This window comes from Lagenorhynchus albirostris, chromosome 17 (assembly GCF_949774975.1).
Source record: "Lagenorhynchus albirostris chromosome 17, mLagAlb1.1, whole genome shotgun sequence".
Classification (NCBI taxonomy): domain Eukaryota; kingdom Metazoa; phylum Chordata; class Mammalia; order Artiodactyla; family Delphinidae; genus Lagenorhynchus; species Lagenorhynchus albirostris.
Window position 1 is genome coordinate 7,972,963 of NC_083111.1, and position 22,625 is coordinate 7,995,587.

General features: G+C 44.6%; 1 long non-coding RNA gene across 1 annotated transcript; it reads left to right on the forward strand.

Moving 5' to 3' along the window:
* Positions 1-14,075: 14,075 nt before the first annotated feature.
* Positions 14,076-22,384, forward strand: LOC132508163 (uncharacterized). The gene is made up of 3 exons (XR_009536459.1): positions 14,076-14,814; positions 15,326-15,430; positions 22,175-22,384. It is a non-coding gene; the product is annotated as an uncharacterized LOC132508163 (long non-coding RNA).
* The last annotated feature ends 241 nt before the right edge of the window (positions 22,385-22,625 follow it).

Consider the following 22,625-nt stretch of genomic DNA (forward strand, 5'->3'; position numbering starts at 1 on the left):
CCACATAAAGCTTTAACAGAGGGTAAAATACGTTGGTTATTTTCTAGCATGTCTGAAGAAAGATAGTAATTGTTTAATATCTTTGATTAATAAACCATTGCTTATCAACTAATATTAATTAATCAAACAACTTAGTCATTTGAACATATAAAGGTTTGAACCTTTATAAGGAAATCACTAAAGAGGGAATTATGGACATGTTTCTCTCTTTCTGCTAAGTGAAAAAATTAGGAAGTAGGAGATATTAGTGTATCTACCAGACAAATTATGCTAGAGTTTGTCATTTTATATTTCAAAAGGCTAAATGAGAATTTACGGAGTGTGTACATATTATGAATCCGTTTGCATTGTGAGGTATTCAGGACCGCTAGATATCTGTCATTTACATGTATGAGATTTTGTGGAGGACAGACATGGAAAGGACTTATTTTCTTATTTTTCTCCCCATCGTTTCTGTCGGCCGTTCTCCATCAACCATTTCTCATTTCTTCATGAAGTCTCAGGAGGAACCCATAGCTTTTAACAAGTTTCAGTTATTTAAAAATCTAGGTTGGTATAGTCTAGTTTAAAACTTCAGACTCAGTTCTGGCTTAATGCTGATCCCCTTCCCTTCTCCCAGAACCAGACCTCTTCCAAGCCTGCCACCAGCGCTGCCTGTCCCGGCTGAGGACCCCCAGTCTCTCATAGCCGGGGTCTCCTCTCCTGGCAGCCTGTCCCCTTGGCTGGGGAAAGGGCCTGCTTCATCCACGGGGTCCATTCAACCTGGGTAAAACACGCCCATCCCCCCTCCACCCTGGCCCCGCCCTCACTCCGGTCTTGGCGTGGCCGGTGGAGCAGTCTGTTGCCCAGGGCTACGCATGGCTGACATCCACTCGCAGAACGAGATGCCAGCCCCTTCTCTCTGCACACCCAGTGCTTGGTTTGGTTTTCTTGGAGACTTTCTCTCCCTTTCTTTTTGAGAAGATTCCCCCAAAGAGAGAGCGAGGAAATGGTTGGAAGTGTGAGTCTTGCACTGGGGGTAAGTGATACTCTTTTCTTCCCTGCGTACCCAACTCAGGAAGGGGAGAGGAAAGGGGTAGCAGTTGGATGGATAGCAGAGCTGATGGCTTGCTTCTTAGTCCAGGATCTCACCTCAGGCCTCCGGCACCAGGGAATTATTGACCCTAGTGCAGAAGTCTCTCTCAGCCAGGGAGTGGGGAACCAGGGTGGCTGGATCCTGTCCCTGGTTGGCTGGAGGGACAGGGCCTGGTCTGACGAACCCTGTCATCCTTTGTCCTGCCCTTGCTGCTGGAGTGTCTCGGGGTGGCTCGGGGTCCCTAGGTCTGTGCATAAGTAACTGTAGATAATTACTCCAAAGGAAGAGGTGAATTATCCCTGCTGGGCCCGCCTGTATCGACAGAGCATGGACATGCCTTTTATCTGAGTCCAGGCAGGCGGGGGCCCAAAGCACATTGGAGCTTTGCTCTCATTCAGCTGCTCCAGCAGGAGGGAGAGTGTGCCTCCCTGGCAGTCCCACACAGGATCGGAGTGCGTGGGTGGAGTTCGGGGATCCTGGCGTTTTAGGAAGAACTCTTTCGCGTCAATGACAGGCCATACTAACTGCTCACTGTAGGCTGCCTCCGCTCCCGCAGTGGAGAGAACAGCCTTTCACTCTTCCCCAGAATAGCAAGGCAGTGTCTGAGCCCTCGGGGCCATAGGCATAACCTTCACGAACAGAAATCAATGAGAATCAGGTGGGAAGTGGTATCCTCAACACATTTCTGATGAATAATAATTGTTTATATTTGCAGGGACTTTTTATATGCTAGATGTGGGGCTAGGAGTTCAGGGTAGGCAGCGTGTAGACACATGACCCTGTTCTCAAGTTGTGGACAAGTAGAAATGTATCTCCAGTCCCCCTAAGCCAGGGGGAGTCGAACAAGATGGGGCGTATACATTAAGAGTTTCTGTCACTTTATACACACCATCTCATTTAATCCTCACAACCACCCTGCGTGATTGGATACTTTGATTCTCCTCAGTTTCTTCAGATGAGAAAGCTGAAGCTTGGAAGTATACATAACTTGCCCCAGATCACGCGGGTAGACAAGGACAAGCCAGGGGTCAGTCCCTGGTCTCTGGCCTTGGATGTAAACGTTTAACCCTTGTGATACCGCCCGAGTCTTTACCAGCTTAGCAGACGTGGGTCTCGGCAGGAAAACAGGGGTGTTCAGAGCTCACAGACTTCAGCATAAATGGTGCAATTTTTGCTAGTTTTTATAGTTAGGTCTTTAAAAAAAAAATCAGAGCCGATAGAATAGCTGCTGTGGTTCTCTTCCACCCTAGATCTCTAAGGGGCAGGTGGTTTTCTCTGCATGGGACACGCCATTCTAGGTCACTTCAGAATAATCATTGTTACCCTAAATGGAGTAAGCTGAGTGTTGTTTTTAAAATGACCAATCTAACTGCAGCTCATAGATGGATCTGGTAGCCACTTAAATAGAAAGTCAGGGAGCTGGGTAGAGGGAAGCACTAAAAGAATTTGTGGAAAGAGCATCTCAATGACTCGACTGCCCTGTAAGCAATTACTGTTTAGATTGTAGAGTAAAGGTTTCAAAGGTTAAAATCCAAGCACGTGAGCGGAACACAAAAATGTTCCAGTTGCTGGAGGATCTGTGGCAGCCCCCAAACTGAACAGAGAAACGACCCACAGATAGAGGATTCCAACAGAAGCCCAGCAGAGCTGCACTGAAATGCCCTCTGCCTTCTTTTTTAATGGTCTCAAGAGGCAAGAATTTCAAATCACAGATGCATTTACCTAGTTCTGTGTTATTGTCAATAACTGTGATTAAAGCTCAAGAAAATGGAACTTGAGTGGACACACTTTGTAGTTTTTGTTTTGTTTCATTCAAATTTAGCAAAACTCACCATTTTATTTTCTCAAAGCTTCTGAACATGTCTTTCAGTGAAAAGAAGCAATTATAAATTTTGAGGGCCAGATTTTCTAGAAAGTAGAGAGGAGGAGCGTGGGGGGAAAGGAGAGTTTTTGGTTTAGTCTACGCACAATTCCTCTTCCCAGGCTGGTCTCCACCAGCGGTGTCCAGAGACAGCCTGCATTTGTAAGGATGTCGGAACCCACAAATATCAGATGATTTGACTTAAGGTTAATATAGGACTGCCTTGTTCTCAGGCACGTTCTGTGTCCTGAAGCTGAAACAGAATGTACCAACCACTTCTTGTGGCTAGGAATGGAGACCATTGGGGCCAGGGTCTTTGGAGACTTTCCTTCTTTGTTTACAGTCCTGCCCCTGAGCCAGAAGCCCGTCAACATGGCGATGTGCCCTCTAGCACGCGGTCAGCGGGGCCTGGCACTCCCAGCAGTCAGGTTTCCGACCGGTGAAATCAGAGGCTGGGGTCCGATCTGCTGAGACGCGCTATTGCTGTCAGGATCTTCTGTGAGGCTCCTGGACCACTTTCCGTGGTCGGTGAGGAAGCAAAACCGGTCGGGAATGAGTTGGCTGTGGCATAAGTCCCGGTACCTGAGCCAAGCTCCCCTCCGTTCATCTCGGCTGTGCTGACGCAGGGTTGACATGAGGCAATGTGCCGCCAGGGCCAAGGGCAGGGAGAGAACAGCACGTCGGCCAAGGGCACGAGAGCGGGGAAGGGACAGTCCTCAAGGCTGAGGGAGAAAGGGTGAGAGAGAGCCGCGAAGTCTGCCTGAGGAGTGTTTACAGGGAGGCAGCCGACATGGCGACAGCAGGCAATTAAGGATTCCCGAGTGAGAGCGGGTAGAGGACCTCCTTCTGAGATGTGGCCTGCGGGGGCGCGATGTCCCCCGCCCCTGCCACTTGCTCAGACATCCCTCTGGGACCCAGAAATCCAACCAAGCACAGACCTCTGGAGTCGAGAGTAAAATTTCACAAATGCAGCCCTGGCATTGTTCCTTGGCGGACGGCTTTTTCTTTTCGTGAAATCCCATCTCTTCTCTCAGCGTTCAGCACCTGCTCTGTTCCTTAATAGCTCCCCAGGGCCTAGATCCAGCTGGGCTTCACTTACAAAAACGAGAAGGATTACAGGCTTCTAAACAGAAAGGATGGTAGAGATCATCTAGTTCACTGACCTCATTTTACAAATGAGGAAATGGTGGCCAAGAGAGGCTGAGTTACTTCCCCGGGGTCACACAGCTTGTGCAGGGGGCAGAGGGGGGATATCAGCTCAAACGGATGAGCCCTCACTTAGCCTGTGAGGGGTCAGCGGAGCCGAAACCTGCCTCCTCGACACTGTTCTCTCCACACTGGTGGGTGGAGGACCATTAATTAAGGAACACAGTATAAGTAAATGTTGTTAATGTGGCCAGAGGACCCAGAAACTCTCAGATCCTGCCTTCAAGTAATCATTCCTTTATAGGAAGTCCCTAAGAGAAGTATATCCACGGGCCAAATGATCAGTAAGGCAAAAGGGAATATTTTTAGTTAGCCCAGGCTCCGTGCCAGACCTAAGGGGGTTCTAGCAGATTAACGCCAGAGCTGGCCGAGGCAGCAAGCCCCCGGCCGGAACGCTGCAGTCCATTTTTAGGAGGTTGTTTGGAAATGCCAGTAGGGGGCGTGGAAGAGCAAGGCGGCCCATGGAGACGGAAGTTCTCTGCTCTGAAAATCTTGATGGCACTGAGCTGGACACCAAAATGGACCCGGGGGCCATTTTTTCAAACTTGTTCAATTAGTAATTTAAGAGCTGAGGGTGCTGAGGTCTAGAGAGGTAAAGTGACTCCTCTCCCAGCTTTGACAAAACTCTGGGAACCTTCGGACAGACCATGGTGGAGCAGCCTGTCCAGGGGGCGGTGGTTTGATGGGATCCTTTAGAAAACTGAGAAGCTGCTGGAGGGCCCGAAGGGGAGCGAGACCCGCGGTCACACCTAAGAAGCTCAACACTCAGAGACATCCCGACTCGAGACAAAAGGCAGAACCAGGTCCTTCCCCTCTCCAAAGGCAGATGGACTCAAAGACAGGTGAGGCCCAGAGGCTATGCGGCTGACCTTCCGGGAGCATCAGGATAGATGATGGGACCTGATGGCAGGCAGTCCTGGGAGTCGGACAGAACTCCGAAGCGCTTAGTGTTTACCTGGGTCATTCGGGCAGAGACTGGATGAGTTAAAGAGGCACTTTAATGACTGGTTTGATCTGACAGATCCTAACTTGTAGGGTTCTTCCTATCCCGTCCCACACGACTTCCTGACCGAGCAGGGGGTCCTGGAGATCTGAGTGGGTGTAATGAAGAAGCTATGAGATCATCCGAGACTGTGCCGTGGATATAAAAAAAGGGAATCAACAGTTTCCTGTAATTCTAACGCTCAGAAAGGCCCTACCGTGAACATTTGTGTCCCTCCTTTCCTCTCTTTTTCTTCTTTCTTTCCTTCCTTCTCTTTTCCCCACAAAGAGATGCTTCGTTAAGAGGCTATAGCTTGGCTCCTAGAGCGAAGGTGACAGCTGTTGCCGGGCCCCAGCAGCAGACTCGAGCTGGGGGTAACCCAGAAAGGCTCTGCTTTGGTTCTCCCCGCAGATGTGTTCCAGCCAGTTCTCTGGGTAGGTGGGTTTTCTCTGTTCCTCGGTGCAGTGGTGGGCCACCCACCATCATGTGCTCCTGTGTGCTTCCTGACACTCAGCCTCTCAACTGGAGTCACGCTCGCTGCACATAGTTTAAAAAAAAATCTTTGTTTTACTTAATATTAAATTGTGTGTAATTTCTCACGCAATTAGGTTTTTTTAAAAGGGAACGCTATTTATTTATTTATTTATTTGTCTGCGTTGGGTGTTCGTTTCTGTGCGAGGGCTTTCTCTAGTTGCGGCGAGCGGGGGCCACTCTTCATCGCGATGCGCGGGCCTCTCACTATCGCGGCCTCTCCTGTTGCGGAGCACGGGCTCCAGACGCGCAGGCTCAGTAGTTGTGGCTCATGGGCCCAGTTGCTCCGCGGCATGTGGGATCTTCCCAGACCGGGGCTCGAACCCGTGTCCCCTGCATTGGCAGGCAGATTCTCAACCACTGCGCCACCAGGGAAGCCCAATTAGGTATTTTTTAAGAATATTATTGCAAATGAAGATAGCATGATTTATTGGATCAATCTGCTGTTGTGGCTGTTCAGGCAGTTTCTAATTTTTCACCCTGATTTATATTTTTATACATCAGTCTTGGTGGATAAGTATGATTCTTTCTGTACGGTAAACTCCGATGTTCTTAGAAGGGACATGTCTAAGGACAGAAGCCTCAAGTTTAAGGATACCCATATTTTAGTGGTCTTAATACATTCGGCCAGATTTCTTTTTGGAAGGAGCAAGCCAATTCACACTTCACACTGAGAGACACTGACAGGGTCTCCATCTCACTGCAATTTCTTCAGCATTTTACCTTTGCCATTTTGACAGCTGGAAAATTTATCCTTTTTATTTTAAGAACTCTTCCTTTTTTTTAAATTTGGGTGCACCGAGAGGCCTGTGGGATCTTAGCTGCCCAACCAGGGACTGAACCAGGGCCCCCCAGTGAAATCGCCAAGCCCTAACCACTGTATCGCCAGGGAGTTCCCTAGAACTTTTTAAATAGTATGGTATTGGCTACTATATTTGTTTCATTTTTAAACCCAGCTTATTTTAGATTTTATTTTAATGTGATCATTTAATAAAGATGTACTGTTGCTCGTTGTTCCCTGGGATTGTAGAGCGTAAAATGTAGACAACTGGATGTATCAGCCCTAAAGTATTTCTAAATTTTGTTAAAATCACCTGTAGAATTTGCATATATTTCCTTTATTGTTAGTGTGTTTAGAAAAACAGGCCTTATCCAGAGATCAGTTACGTTCTAATACATGTATTTCAGTCTTTTAAGACAGGGGTCCCCAACCCCCAGATCCACAGCCTGTTAGGAACCAGGTCTCACAGCAGGAGGTGAGCGGCTGGCGAGTGAATGAAGCTTCAGCTGCCGCTCCCCATTGCTCCCCATCGCCTGCATTACCACCTAGGCCATCTCCCCCCACCCCACCCCCATCCATGAAAAAAATGTCTTCCACGAAACCGGTCCTTAGTGCCAAAAAGGTTGGGGACGGCTGTTTTAAGATACAGCTTTTATGATACTAAAGCTAATTGTGAAAGTACCTCCTCTGTGTCACTCCTTATCCAAGCTTTCATGGAAGATTTAATTTCACATGCAAATCAATCCTGCAAAACGGATACCCTTATTATCTCCTTGTCTAGAAAGTGAAGGCACTGAGACTTGCAGTGGTTAAGTGACATGCCTACATCACTAGCCATCGAGTTACAGAGCCAAGGCCCTCTGGCCAATGACAGGGCTTTTCCCTAGGAAGCAACGCAGTTTTAGCAGGGGAAAACTAGACCAACCAACACTGAAAAGCAGAGATGAGATAAAGATGGAGAGGGTCTAGCGTGCTCCTTTCTGCTTAAATGACTTCACACCCGTGTTAGAATAAAACCAGACTCCTACACGTGTAGCATCAGGCCCCTGCTTTCCTCCTGTCTGACCTCCATCCCCGCCCCCCAAACTTTATTCAACTCACATCGACCTTTTTCCTGTTTCTTTAACGGGCCAAGTTCATTTCTGATTTAGGGCCTTGGCCTGACTATGGTAAAGTGATCATTTACCATTTTTAGTACTTTTGTCTTGACATTTACATTATCTAATAAATATCTGCTACGAATTTTTGTAGATTTTTTTTTTTTTTTCTTTTAGGGAGGAGTTGTACCATTCTGGGAATTCAACTTCTATGATACGATGCTTCCCTTTCTAGGGCCTTAGCAAAGACAGGATGAGATCACAGAATAGTACAGCTGGAAGAAACTTGGATTTCCTTCCATAAACAAGGATATAGGTTCCCAGAGAGTTGGGGGATGTGCCTGAGACTGCGCAACTAAATTAACAGTGTGCCAAAAAATTACTAGAAATATGATCTTTTGACAGGATTCTGGTACCTTCAAATTCCCAGACTTCTCATCAATTTTCTCCATTTATTCATTCTTTAAGCAAATGGTTATCAATCAGTTAATATGTTCCAGGAACCACACAAGGTGCTTAGGGTGTAGTAGGGAGCTTTACAGACAAAACCTCAGTACTTACAGAAGTCAAATTCTTGTTTGTGTGTGTGGAGCAGTGAAGGCGATAGAAAATAACAGACAAAGGTACAATATAATTTCAGGTCTTGGTCAGTGCTATTCTAGCTCCTTTATAAGCTTCTCCTTATAATCATTTACATTCTACAGGTAGATCTCCACCTGTCTTCTCTTAGGCGTGGAATGGTATGATGTTTGGTTTCAGGGACATCTTTTCAAGTAAGACAACAGAGCAGGAGTAGAGGTCAAATAAATCTGTAAGGAAGCACCTTGTATACTATCTGTCAAAAATAACAGAAAGATTTGCCACTGAAATGTTCGTAATTTTTAAAAAACTCTGAAAGTTGACCTTGCTATAAGAAAATAGACCCTGCTGAATAGAAGGGAGATACATACTTTGGAAATCTAAGTACCATCTTTCACTTAAGGAATACATCATTCAACTTCCTTTCACACCAGTTACTTATTATTGCTTTGAGAATAAGGTAGCTAAAATGTGAATTTTTTAGTTTTATTTTTTATTGTGGTAAAACATACGTAACAAAATTTACAGTTTTAACCATTTTTAAGCGTACAGCTCTATGGTGTTAAATACATTCACATTGTTATACAACTATCACCACCATCCATCTCCAGAACTCTTGATCACCCTGAACTGAAACTATACTCGTAAAACAAAACCTCGCCATTTACCCTGCCCCCAGCCCCTGCTAACCACCATTCTACTTTCTGTCTCTATGAATTTGTCTAGTACCTCATGTCAGTGGAATCATACACTATTTTAAAATATTATTTTTAAAACTGACCTACTCTATATAGGAATCAAATAGTAAATTACTAGCACAAGTTAACTCTGTTCTGACCATTGTCACTGATTGTGGTTTTTATGCATTTTGCTTATTAAATCTGTGAGGTGGTGTTAGTGAAGGAGATGATTTCAGGTCATTTTGACAAAATAAATCACTAGAGCCCTCTCATGGCATACAGGGCTTCTAAGTGAATTGAAGAAGGCAAGTTTCAGACCAAGATCAACTTAACTACTTATGTGTTATGGTTATTCATTTCCTAATTGGAAATATAAGGGTTTTTTTTTTTGGCCGTGCAACTTGCAGGAGCTCAGTTCCCCAACCAGGGATTGAACCTGGGCCCCGGCAGTGAAAGCCGGGAATCCTAACCACTAGGCCACCATGGCACTCCCAGGAAATATAATTTTATAAGAGCTTTAGGTCCTACATCGTATGCGTTTGAGGTGATGCTTCTGGTGCCAATAAAAAAATTTCTCTGATGTTCAGAATTATTTTCTTTCCTGAAATAGCACTAAAAATGGTTTTGAGGGCTTCCCTGGTGGCGCAGTGGTTGAGAGTCCGCCTGCCGATGCAGGGGACATGGGTTCGTGTCCCGGTCCGGGAAGATCCCACATGCCGCGGAGCGGCTGGGCCCGTGAGCCATGGCCGCTGAGCCTGCATGTCTGGAGCCTGTGCTCCGCAACGGGAGAGGATGCAACAGTGAGAGGCCTGCGTACCACAAAAAAAAAAAAAAAAAAAAAAAAAAAAAAAAAAAAAAGGTTTTGATTGATCATAACACATACATTTTAAAATGGGCTAAAATTGATTACAGCGTACTATTTGATTTAAACAAAACCCAGATTGTAGGGATAACTCCAACAAAGGCATTAGCAGCAGCACTTTCATTTTCTGTGTCTGTGCTAATAGAGTAGACAGATTTTTCCTTTTAGCAAACAGATACTGATAAAATATCTTTAGCTGTTTTGCCACCATTAATTGATGGCAGGCAGGCCTTCAATGCCTATAAATTTGATGTATGTTCAGCAAAGCCACACATTTTAAATCTTGACTTTTAAGATTTTATAAGTGTTAAATATGTTTTAACTCACGACGAGAAGTGCTTAAATTACATATTACTCAAGCATACTTGAAGAGGTTAGGGAAATCGTTTTGGATGCTTTCAATTTTCTGTCCTCTAATTGAATTAACTTTGGAAACGCTCCTGTCTGCTCACAAAGTTGAAGCGAGTGGATTTTGTACCCACCAGTGCAGGTCGCAGGCTACAAACCCAGTAAGATTTGTACCCGTGTTCCAAGAGTGCTTACTGAGTATTTTTCAGCAGCTTAAAGGGCTGGGAGACTGGAATTTAGAAAACAGATATGCTTGTGTGCCACTTACTGGCTCATACTAACCTGAATTACTGTGTGTTCACGTGTTCTGTTTCTCTTCTGGAGGAGACTCGCTATTCATTGCTATTTTATTAAATATGTTATTTATGGTTGTCAGTGGTGATGGTGATGGTGGTGATGAGGATGATGATGACTTTTACCGAGAAAGCCAAGGACAGGAGAAAAGACCAGATGGGAGGAAATAAGGGCATGAAGAAAAGCAAGGGGCAGAATTTCTGGGCGAGCCAGCCAGTCCTGTCACTCTGCTCTGCTTGCACGGGCCATGTTTCAGTTTTGCAGGCACTCTTGCCTCTTTCTTTAGATGGAAACAAATCTCATTTTAATTGTAAAAGCCTTCATTTACAGTGAATTTAACAATGAACAAGAAATAGATAACTAATAAGAACCTACTGTATAGCACAGAGAACTCTACTCAGTACTCTGGAATGACCTATGTGGGAAAGAATCTAAAAAAGAGTGGATGTATGTATATGTATAACTGATTTACTTTGCCGTACACCTGAATCTAACACGACATTGTAAATCAACTCTATTCCAATAAAAATTTTTTAAAAAAAGAAGTAGACTTGCTGGTGAAGATGTGGAGGAAAGGGACCCTTCCTACACTGTTGGTGGGAATGTAAACTGGTGCAGCCAATACGGAAAACAATATGGAGGTGCCTCAAAAAATTAAACATAGAGCTACCGTATGATCCAGCAAGTCCACTTCTGGGTATCTAAAGGAAATGAAACCAGTATCTTGAAGAGATAGCTATACCCCCATTTTCATTGCAGCATTAAATAGCCGAGGTAGGGAAACAACCAAATGTCTGTCAACCGATGGACGAATGGATCAAGAAAATGTGTATATATATATATATATATATATATATATATACAATGGAATAATATTCAGCCTTTAAAAGGGAAGGAAATCCTATCATTTGCAGCAACATGGTGAAACTGGAGGGCATTATGCTAAGTGAAATAAGCCAGACAGAGAAAGACGGAGTGGCATCACTTATTTGTGGAATCTAAAAGAAAAAAAAATAGTCAAACTTGTAGAAGCAGAGAGTTGAAAAGTGGACGCCAGGGGCTGAGGTTGGGGAAAATAGGGAGAGGTCTGTAAAGAGTAAAAATCTTTCAGTTATAAGATGAATAAAGTCTGAGGACATAACATATAATGTAGTGACCACAGTTGATAACACTGTACTGTGTGAATGAAATTTGCTAAGAGAGTAGAACTTAGATGTTCTCACCAAAAATAAAAAAGGGGGGGTAAATATGTGAGGTGATGGGTGTGTTAATGGGGGAATCCTTTCACAATATACACGTATATCTAATTATCGAATTGGTACACTTTAACTATCTTATAATTTTACATGTCAGTTTTACCTCAGTAAAGCTAGGAAAAGAGAAGTGAATTTGCAGATTTTTAATTAACCAAATGCAAAGAAAGAAAATCTTGGTATTTCAGTAGTCAACATAAGAACGTTCAGCAAGAACGCAGCCCAACTCAGTTTTCCAAAGAATTGATTATTGTATATTTTAAAAGATTTCTTTTCTCCTACATCCTAGAAAGTCCAAACCAGTGTCATGCACCTGGCAAGGAGAGGAGAAGAAAATGTTGTCTCATATTATTGAACAAGTGCGTACACACCAGGAGGACCACTTTGAATCAGGTTTGAGCCAAATCATACTTAACAAAGGTGGCCCGGGGAAGGGGTGGGCACCAAGAGACAGAAGCATCCCATGAAGCACAAGCCCAGCAGAATCAGTTCTCACCCCTGTGACCCAGGCATTATACCCGTGACGCCAGCACAGACACAGCTGTTACTTACTGCTGTCCTTGCCTGGAGCAGCTGAATGGCTTTCACCTAAACCATAGAGAACATCCTTGGTAAGTGCATTCAAAATCGCCACTGTGTTTATGTCATAAAAGGGAGGTATAAGGAGACATTACTTAGATTAGAATTGCTCTTTGCTTGTCTAGTGAAATTATTACATAATTAACATTCTTGTTCCCGTAAGAGTTTATTCTGCACAATAGAATGCTTTGAAGAAAAGCAATGCCGAACTTCGGTTTCATTTGACACGTTCCAAAGCTCTAGTGTAAACCTAGAGTAGGAGAGCAATGCAGAGTCCCTAACTCTGGGGCGCAGCAGGTATAAAACATTTAAAAACTTCCAATGTCTGAAAAATTGCATATTAAAGATTCCTAAGCCAGGCGTAGTCAAGAATTCTACAGCCAGACTATTTACAGTAAGTCCCCTACATACGTGTGAGTTCGGTTCCGAGAGTGGGTTTGTCCAATTCGTTCGTAAGTCCAACAAAGTTAGCCTAGGTAGCCAACTAACACAATTGGCTATATAGTACTGTACTGTAATAGGTTTGTAATACTTTTCACATAAATAATACATAAAAAACAAAAAATAAACCTTTTTAATCTCACAGTGCAGTCCCTTGCAAAGTACAGCAGTGCAGCACAACAGCCGGCACGGGCTGGCATCGAGTGAACGGGCGAGAAGAGTTACTGACTGGAGGAGGGAGGGGAGGCGGGAGACGGTAGAGCTGAAGGGTCATCAGCAATAGCAGACGGAGGGCGAGGTTTAATTTCACTCACGCCTGATGGTGACGGAATGCACGGTCGCATCTTTGAAAGTTCACAACTTGAAGGTTCGTATGTAGGGGACTTACTGTACAGCATTTTAGTCAACGTCTGTGTTTAAAAAAAAATGAAATACACTCCCAATTTAACTATTGCTTAAATACCTGGAAAGTCAAACTGTCTTTCCTAGGTAGGTTTTCCATTTGGGCGAAACCGCTCACATGAGAGGTAGCGTCACCCACAGAGGGACTATTTTATGGCAGTCATGGCACTAAAGCACATTGGCTAGTATATACTGTATAAATCACAACATCAGAGGGGTTCCTGACCTTGGCCTATTGGAAGTCCCCAAAACACAGCAGATCGGGTAACCCTTAAGCGCAAAGATAATTCTCTCTAGGAAGGAATCGCTATCGTGGTATCTTCCTCGATGGGAACATTGGTGGAAGGCGGTTATTATGTGCAGTCCTGGGTGGGGTTGGGTTAAACTTGACAGAAACGGCAGCCGAGGTGCTGAGGGCAAAACCAGAGATGTGGTAACGGAAGAGCGAGACAGTGCAGGCAGCATGTGGTCATAGCCATCCCGAGGAGAGAGATTCCAATAGCCTGCCTCAGGAAGCATCGCCTGTGCATTCAACGGCATCTTCTAGCTTAGCCTTTGTGAACACACATTCACGGGGCTCCGGAGAGCACTCGGCACCGTGCGCAGCTGCACGGGTGTTGACGGTGAACAGCAGATGTGAGCAGCCCGGTGCCGGTGCCGCAGGCAGCCCGGGCTGCAGCCGTCGGCACGGCACTGCATCGCTGCATGCAGGGGTGCTCTGGCCCCAGCTCCCCAGCTGCAGCACCAAGCTTACAGGAGGGGCTGCTGTATCGTCGCCTTGGCGGGGTGGCCGAGGTGCGGCTCTGCGGTAACTCTACGCCCACCTGATCCCTCCCTTCACACGAATGTGGTCTCTGCCCAGAGCACACGATCGAGCCCCCTTTTCTGCTTTCTCCTCCTCCTTGTGCTGTCAGCGTGACTGGCACCTCTCCCCTGCCCCCTCGCCCAGCTAAACTGGGGCGGCAGATCCCTGTTTTTAATCGTTATCTGTGCACTTAGGTGCTAGACCTTACTTATTAGGGTGTCCAACCCCTGCCTTTTATAAAGGATATGAATAGCCAGAGAGTTAGGAAAGTGCTTAGAATTGCTTCCTTAGATTAACTGTGGCGCCCTGGGCTGTGTCTGTAACATCTGAAAGGTCAGGGACATCTGAGAGCCCACGTGCCTGTAAACAAGTCTGACTATTAGGTGAAAAGGCCAACGCACAGTCCAAAGGAAGGAACCAGACCGCGTTCTGCCTTTTCCTTTAGCTTGCCAGCAAGCAGCTGTTCTCCGGGCCTCTTCTTCCCATACACCAGCTGAGTGGGAAGAAGTATTTTTACCCCTCTCTCTCCTTCCCACTTCGCCATGCCAGGGATGCGTCATTTCTTTCTTTACCCCTCTGGTGAAGCTGTTGGTTAATAAGAGCTGGGGGAGGGGTGGGAGTTCTGATCTTCAGGGCCCTCGGGTCTTGTGTGGAAAGTGAGGGGTCCTTTCCGGTCCAGCTCAAACGTACCGACAGCCTCTGAGCACCCAAGTTCTGCGTTTAGTTCTGCTGAGTCTTTTTTCTTTCTTTCTTCTACTATCTTAATGTGGAAGTGCTAGCTCCCCAGAGGAAACACCCCAGCCAGGAAGTGGATACGGGAGAGAAGTAAGGGATGCTGGGGAGGAAGTAAGGGTGATGAGAATGGAGACACCAAACACAGAGGTTTGCAGCCTTAACCCGCATGAAGACGACACGAGGAGCTTGCATAAATTCAGATCCCCAGATCTCCCCGCCTACTTGAATTTGGATTCAGTAGCTCTAGGATGGAAGTACTGGACCCCAGAATCTACATGCTGGCGCCCTGATAATATCATAAAAGTGAGTCTTGCATGTTTTCCTGTCCTACAAGAATCAAGTACCTGTGGCTTGAGCTCCCTGATCTAAGTCAGTGCTTCCAAGTGATGTGTGCTCAGATACTGCTTCCCAGGGGGTGGCCCAGGGACCCTTGGCCAGCCTCCTCCATTTCCCTTGCTGTGTTTTCCAAATACTGTCATTTGTTCTGAGTGTGCTGATGTGAAAGAGGTTGTGAGGCATTGGCTAACTCCATACTGTTTTAGAATCCCATACAGGCTAACTATCCCTTGAGTAATAAAGTTAATTTCAGAGGAATTATAAATAAACTAAAAGAGGAGAGTAGAAAGGATATAGTTTGGGGCCAGGTTGGGGTTCAGGAGAGGTCTCTGCACAACGTCCTTGTCCACTGCACCAATCCAGAGAGACAGAAAGCCCTGGCGAAAGGGAGGATGCCACAGTTCACATTTTTCAGACAAGGGATGCTCTCTTGTTGTGTCTAATCACTGCTTCTTCTCTTTCTTTCACCTTTTGACAGCGGTTCTCACTGCCTTGCGTTTTTAAAGCATGTCGTAGGATGCTGCTCGACTGTCCAGGAAGATAGTACTCACCCATCAGCTGTACGGGTTCACAGGCATGTCTGGTGAGAATTCAGAGGGATTTTTTTCTTTGTTTTGAGGTCAGAGGATGGCATCGTGTCAGTGACAGCACATCTGCTGAACTTGTCTTTGACATCAGCATCTGGAAAGATAGAGATCAGGTGGCCTTCCTCTGCCAACCAGAGCCCATGCCGCGTTCAGACAAGTTCCCCCTCGTATATGATTTTCGGCCTCCCAGGCTGCAGGCAGTGTCGGGTGACAGGGTGGCCAGTGTTCCGGGTACTCTCACCCTCCGGTTCCTTGTCCTTGACTTGTCCTTTCCTGACTGGTGTCTGCCAGAGGGTTCAGAGCAACGGTAGCAAAGAACACTTGTTGCTCTGAAAGCCCGTCACACCTGCTCCCGCTGGAGGTGCTGCAAGGGGTGGAGGTGGAGGTACCAGTAATTTAAGATGGTCTTATTGGCAATTTAGTTAAACCTGCTGTGCTGTACTGTCTCAAAGCAGGAAGGTAAATGAACGTTCTAGTGACTGAATCAGCTGGCATTTGAAAGGGGGGGGACAAGAGAGAGACACCTCCCCGGGAATCTTGACAGGTGAAAAATGACCCAGAAGAATCCTTTGTTAAAGAGTCAGCTTGGCTGGCACAGGTACTAAAAACCAACTCATATTTGCTATAATTTGCTTAAGATTTCTGCTAAAAGTCCCTGCCCATTTCACCAGCACACAGAGGACAGGGGATGGGTTTTACATATTGTTGTTTTCTACCTACATGCTTTTCTTTGAATATCAACTCTCAATTATTTGTAATATCGCAAATACACAATTATGTTTTAAAAAAACCCACAGATTATTTTTGGTTGACTTTTACACATCGTTTTATATTTACATATGGAAATGGGTGTGCTGCATGCTTGGAGAATTCATGTTTAACAAAGTAATGAAGCCCGACTGGGCCGATCGCCCTCTGCAGATGTTGGCCGTCTGCCCAGTTCCTGTCTGACTCCTTTTATGGGCTCTTATCTATAACCCATGATGTCCTGGGATTCAATATTAGCAACACTTGGACATTTTGGCTAGTAGGAGAGATAAAGTTAAATGTTTGCGTTTCTACCTTTGTCTTTTGACAGAATGAATGGGAGTTGCAAATGTAACGAAGTACACTGGCCGTGCTGAGCAGGCTTGGTGCCGCTGAAGGGGGCAAAGGATTTGGTAGCACATGATGTGGGTCTGAATCCCAGTTCTGCTACTCAACAGTATAGCCCTAAGCAAGTAATTTCGTCTCTCAAACATCAGACTCTCACCAGCTAAGGGTCATCATCATCAGTGGCCTGCTTACCTCCTGGGGTGTGTGTGAAGGTCAAAGAGGATGGGAGATAGGAAACCATTTAGTAAACTGCAACTCGGTCTTTTACATTTCAAATAGTCTAGGGCTCCAGTGCTAGTAGGTCTCCTACACGTTAACAAAGCGGTATCTTAGCTTGAGCAAGCGGTCATTCTCATAGTGATCAAGAATGAGATTTTCTATACACAGAGAGATAGTCCGCCCCCAATAAATTGCAAATTAACTTCCAGCTTACTTCAGAGTTTCTTTTCAAGCTGCAAGAGTATGAGAAGGAGGCATCAGAACAGATATCCTCATGCCGAAATCAGGAAAACTCGAATAGAGGCTCAAAGCCAGTGGTGTAGCTTCTACACCTCTGACCTGCCCAGGGTCCAGATCTTGTCTTTTTCTCCTCTCCCACCCCCAAACCCTGAGGTGATCTCATTTAATCCTGTGGTGTTGAATGCCATCTATATGCTGAAGATGCTGGAAGTTACAGCTCCAAATTGAAACTTTCCCCGAGCTCCAAACATATACCCAGTTAAATTTTCAGTACTGTCACTTGGTTATCTAACAGGTACTAGAAAATTAACATGGCCTATACTGAGCCATTGATCTCCTCTTCAAGTCCACTTCCCACCGAGCCTTAAATATTTCAACCAATGGCAGGACCAATAGCTCAGATCAAAATTACAGGAATCATGCATGCTAGACTCTGCCCTGGAGCCTACCAGGGTTCAAATCTCAGCTCTGCCGCTTATTAGCTCTGTGACTTTGGATAAATTACTTTATCGTTCTGTGCCTCAGTTTCCTTATCTGAAAATGGGAACCATACAGTACCTATCTATCTCTTCATGTTTTTTGGTGAAGATAAGACATATGTTAGTACACATCAAGCACTCACAATGGTGCCTAGAGCGTTGTAGGTTCTATGGAAGGGTTTGCTGTTGTTATCATTTCCTCATGCCTTATCTAAATTTCATTAGCTCTACTTCCAAAGCATACCTTAAACTGGATGACTTTTCACTATCCCAGTACCACAACCCCAGTCCAGACCATCACTCCAGCTCTGCAGAATTCCCGGGCCCTTCCTACTCGCCTCCCTGTCTTTGCTCTCCCTCTGCTCTGTCCATCCTCGGCAGAGCAACCAGAGTTTGGGCTCCTTACCTGCAAGTCCCACCTGTTCTAGTCCTGCTTTCCTTTCCAATCTTATTCCTGTTCCCTACCTCATTCAGGATGGTCTAGCTGCCATGATGGCTCATCTGCATCACTTAATTCTCAGCTCAAATGGCATGTCTTCTAGGAGACCTTCTCTTGTCTCCACCATCAGAGGCCTCCTCTACCAGTCACTGCCCACCATCGTCATATCCTCCTCTTTTCTTCATAGGCTTAGCAGGATCTGAAACGACCATATTAATGGACAGGCCTAGAGGTCCCTGTTCATTTCATCCCATGGAATCTCAGGTCCTTGACTGCGAGGACCCACTTTGTCTACTTTGTTGCCATCTGACAGTGCTAAACTTTACCTGATGCTTGAGAGCCTGGAAAACAGTAAAGTCTAAGAAATCCCCCCATCCTTTGTATTTGAGAAATGATTTGCTTGCAAAGAACCATCCTTCATCATACACCATGATCAAGTGGGGTTTATCCCAGGAATGGAAGGATTCTTCAATATATGCAAATCAATCAATGTGATACACCATATTAACAAATTGAAGGATAAAAACCGTATGATAATCTCAATAGATGCAGAAAAAGCTTTTGACAAAATTCAACACCCATTTTTGAAAAAACTCTCCAGAAAGTAGGCATAGAGGGAACTTACCTCAACATAATAAAGGCCATATATGACAAACCCACAGCCAACATCATTCTCAATGGTGAAAAACTGAAACCATTTCCACTAAAATCAGGAACAAGACAAGGTTGACCACTCTCACCGCTATTATTCAACATAGTTTTGGAAGTTTTAGCCACAGCAATCACAGAAGAAAAAGAAATAAAAGGAATCCAAATCGGAAAAGAAAAAAGTAAAACTGTCATCGTTTGCAGATGACATGATACTATACATATGGAATCCTAAAGATGCCATTAGAAAACTACTAGAGCTAATCAATGAATTTGGTAAAGTAGCAAGATACAAAATTAATGCACAGAAATCTCTTGCATTCCTATATGCTAATGATGAAATATCTGTAAAAGGAATTAAGGAAACACTCCCATTTACCATTGCAACAAAAGAAATAAAATATCTAAGAATAAACCTACCTAAGGAGACAAAAGACCTGTATGCAGAAAACTCTTAAGGCACTGATGAAAGAAATTAAAGATGATACAAACAGATGGAGAGATATACCATGTTCTTGACTGGAAGAATCAACATTGTGAAAATGACTATACTACCCAAAGCAATCTGCAGATTCATTGCAATCCTTATCAAACTACCAATGGCATTTTTCACAGAATTAGAACAAAAAATTCACAATTTTTATGGAAACAGAAAGACCCCAAATAGCAAAGGAATCTTGAGAAAGAAAAATGGAGTTGGAGGAATCAGGCTCCCAGACTTCAGACTATACTACAAAGCTACAGTAATCAGGACATTGTGGAACTGGCACAAAAACAGAAAGATAGATCAATGGAACAGGACAGAAAGCCCAGAGATAAACCCACGCACATATGGTCACCTTATCTTTGACAAAGGAGGCAAGAATATACAATGGAGAAAAGACAGCCTCTTCAGTAAGGGGTGCTGGGAAAACTGGACAGTTGCATGTAAAAGAATGAAATTAGAACAAGCCCTAACGCCATATACAAAAATAAACTCAAAATGGATTAAAGACCTAAATGTAAGGCCAGACACTATGAAAATCTTAGAGGAAAACATAGGCAGAACACTCTCTGACATAAATCACAGCAAGATCCTTTGTGACCCACGTCCTAAAGAAACGGAAATAAAAACAAAAATAAACAAATGGGACCTAATGAAACTTAATAGCTTTTGCACAGCAAAGGAAACCATAAACAAAACCAAAAGACAGCCCTCAGAATGGGAGAAAATATTTGCAAATGAAGCAACTGACAAAGGATTAATCTCCAAAATATACAAGCAGCTCCTGCAGCTCAATATCAAAAAAAAACAAACCACCCAATCCAAAAATGGGCAGAAGACCTAAACAGACATTTCTCCAGAGAAGATACACAGACTGCCAACAAACACATGAAAGAATGCTCAACATCACTAATCATTAGAGAAATGCAAATCAAAACTACAATGAGATATCACTTCACACCAGTCAGAATGGCCATCATCAAAAAATCTACAAGCAAAAAATGCTGGAGAGGGTGTGGAGAAAAAGGAACCCCCCCTTGCACTGTTGGTGGGAATGTAAATTGATACAGCCACTATGGAGAACAGTATGGAGGGTCCTTAAAAAGCTGAAAATAGAATTACCATATGACCCAGCAATGCCACTACTGGGCGTATACCCTGAGAAAACCATAATTCAAAAAGAGTCATGTACCACAATGTTCATTGCAGCACTATTTACAATAGCCAGGACAGGGAAGCAACCTAAGCAACCTGTCAACCTTTATCCATCGACAGATGAATGGATAAAGAAGATGTGGCACATATATACAATGGAATATTACTCAGCCATTGAAAGAAATGAAATTGAGTTATTTGTAGTGAGGTGGATTGACCTAGAGCCTGTCATACAGAGTGAAGTAAGAAAGAGAAAAGCAAATACCGTACGCTAACACATATATGTGGAATCTAAAAAAACCCAACCAAACAAAAAATGGTTCTGAAGAACCTAGGGGCAGGACAGGAATAAAGACGCAGATGTAGAGAATGGACTTGAGGACACGGGCAGGGGGAAGGATAAGCTGGGACGAAGTGAGAGAGAGGCATGGACATATATACACTACCAAACGTAAGGTAGATAGCTAGTGGGAAGCAGCCGCATAGCACAGGGAGATCAGCTCGGTGCTTTGTGACCACCCAGAGGGGTGGAATAGGGAGAGTGGGAGACAGACGCAAGAGGGAGGGGATATGGAGATATATGTGTACGTATAGCTGATTCACTTTGTTATAAAACAGAAACTAACACACCATTGTAAAGAAATTATACTCCAAAAAAGATGTTATTAAAAAAAAAGAACCATCCTTCCCCAAAATGACTTAGTTCATGGATGCTAAGACACAGACCTTCCAAGTTTCTATTCTTTGCCTTATAAATGACTAGCTGAACTACTTGTCTCTATTGAGCAATTGGATCGAAATATTTATTAACCAAACTTTGGTTAATATTCTCTCCTTCCCCGAGACCACTGAACTGTAGCCCACCCTCATCCTGAGCCAGCAGGCGGGTGAGAATACGTTGGCTGCAGGGTAAACTGTTCTCTGATCTACTGTCTGATCAGACCACTCCTTCACCCCACTCTCCCACACAGATTCTTTCTAGCCTTTTCACTCCTCCCTGTAAAAGAAAAACCCTTGTTTAACCGTTGAGGTATTCACAGATCTTATGGCCACAGCTTCCTTTCTATTGTAATATTCCTCTTCTCCTACTGCAATAATTCTTTTCCTCCCTTGCAATAATCTTTCTGAATAGTCTCTCTTAAATAAATCTGGAATTGTTTTTTTATTTGACAGTTTCTGGTGTCTGAAAGGTGCCTGGACCATCGTAAGTGCTTAATGGATATCTATTATGGAATAAAAATAGAGTGTCATTTGGGATTCTAGTCAAAATACTGCAGCTTCTGTATGGCAGCCCTGTGCGCGGTGGATCTGTTAGGGAAACGCTGACCAAAACCGCCCGCCTTGGCCAGGCACGATGGTAACCACTTGCCTGGGCTGTCTCACAACAGGAGGTCCCGATAAGGAACACGGTGCTTGCACGGTGCTACCACCGAAAACTAACCGGGAGAATTCGAGAGGGGTGGAAAGGAGGGAGGAGATGCCAGCCCATAACATATCCTACCAACCTCCCAGAATCCTTCTTGCTGGAATCCATCTTGGCTGAGAGAGGCGCATGCCACCCGGAAGGATGCTGAGTCAGACCAGATATGGGCAACAAGCAAGATGACTGGCCAGAGACAACCCGGAAACTAACCCCATGACCGTAAAACCTGAGACTGTGAGCCACGAGCCAGAGCAGTTCTCCCGGGTTCCCTAACCCCACGATCTCCGCCCAGGCGCCCCTTCCTAGTAAAGTCTTTTGCTTTGTCAGTACGTGTGTCTCCTCAGACAATTCATTTTTGAGTGTTAAGAGCCCACTCTTGGGCCCTGGAAGGGGTCTCCCTTCCTGCAACAAATCTAATGCTCATTGCTTAATACCCCCTCCCACCACCAACTGCTATGAAGCACACAGACAAGGCATTCAGGCCAAGAGTAGGTGGCTGATGGTAGAAATGGAATTGCCATTTACCCAGCCACTTCTTTCATTCTTCTTCACTTGCAGAGAAAATGCCTGCCCTGGTCGTCTCCAGAGTTTAGTTCCCTCATTCTCCACTCTAGCCTGCATTGTGTACCACCCGGACTGGGATGCTGGATAAAGATGAGATGCTGAATAAAGATGCTGAATAAGGATGGGTTTGTCTTTGTATCTGCAGGAGGCGAACTACCCATGTAATCCAGGGCTATTATTGTAAATAAAATTTCCCACTTTTCAAGCAGATATTTAGCATCTTATAACTTTTGTATCAAATTTGTGTCGTATTCTTGGTTACATTTAAAAATTAAAACCAACAGAAACAAAACAGAGTAAAATAAAATACTCACTAAGCCCTAAATACTGCCACCCCAACACACACACACAATCTTCCATTATTTTTACATTTTTCTTTGCTTTAGATCACCCGTGCTTAGTCTCAGTCTGACTATAATTTTACGGGAAAAATTATCTTCAACCT